At 39.6% G+C, this 1,220-nt stretch overlaps 1 pseudogene; it reads left to right on the forward strand.

The window, feature by feature from the left end:
- Nucleotides 1-683, forward strand: part of LOC102260078 — a 7,304-nt pseudogene extending 6,621 nt beyond the window's left edge.
- The last annotated feature ends 537 nt before the right edge of the window (nucleotides 684-1,220 follow it).

Consider the following 1,220-nt stretch of genomic DNA (forward strand, 5'->3'; position numbering starts at 1 on the left):
CATATAAGCCTAACCAATCGACACAGTCACCAGAGGGGTGAGGTCATGAGATGGGGTGGGGTGGGGGGGCAATGGGAGATAAGGACACATTTGTAATACCTTATAAAGAAATAATAATAAAAAAAAGAACTTGGATGAGTTCCAGTCCTACATCTCCCAGGCTCTGCTGGAGATTAACTCAGACCTTAAGGCCCTGCAGAGTGAGCTGAATATCACAGCAGCCAAGGACATTGAAATTGGTGGCAGTTGCAAAGCTATTATAATCTGCTCCTATTCCCCCATTGTAGTCTTTCTAGAAAATCCTAGTCTGTCTGGTACAAGAGATGGAGAAAATGTCCAGTGGGAAGCATGCTGTCTTTACTGCTCAGAGGAGAATTCTACCTAAGCCCACTCAAAAAGTCATACAAAAAGTAAGCAAAAGCACGCCATCTTAGGAGCCACACTCTGATAGCCATGCATGATGTCATGCTGGAGAACTTCATTTTACCAAGTGAAATTGTGGGCAAGAGAATCCGTCTGAAACTGGACGGTGGCCAGCTCATAAAGGTTCACTGGGCGAAAGCCCAGAGGAACAACCTGGAACACAGGGCTGAAACTTTTCCTGGTGTCTATGAGAAGCTCAGGGCAAGGATGTTAATTTAAAACTCACAGATTTTCAGTTGCAAACAAAAATGTCTAAATAAAATATCATTCTAGGTAAAAAAAGACTTTAGTTAATAATACTATATGAGTATAGTTTTATTAGTTTTAACAAATGTACCATAATAATGTAAATTGAGATTTTGTTTCTAGAAACTCTGTTATTTTTTAATATTTAGATTGTATATACAAGGTGTCCCCAAAACATGTACACACTTTGACAACTGATAAGTCACTTAATTTTCACTGCTTTTCAGGTTTTTTTAAAATTAAATCTTTATTGTTCAAATTATTACAGTTGTTCCTCTTTTTCCCCCCATAGCTCTCCTCCACCCAGTTCCTACCCCACCCTCTGCCCTTACCCCTCCCACTGTCCTCATCCATAGGTGTACGATTTTTGTCCAGTCTCTTTCTGCACCCCCACACCCCTTTCCCCCCAAGAATTGTCAGTCCACTCCCTTTCCATGCCCCTGGTTCTATTATATTCACCAGTTTACTCTGTTCATCAGATTTTTTATTCACTTGATTTTTAGATTCACTTGTTGATAGATATGTATTTGCTGTTCATAATTTTTATCTTT

The sequence above is a fragment of the Myotis brandtii genome, unplaced genomic scaffold (assembly GCF_000412655.1).
Source record: "Myotis brandtii unplaced genomic scaffold, ASM41265v1 scaffold733, whole genome shotgun sequence".
NCBI classification, from domain to species: Eukaryota; Metazoa; Chordata; class Mammalia; order Chiroptera; family Vespertilionidae; genus Myotis; species Myotis brandtii.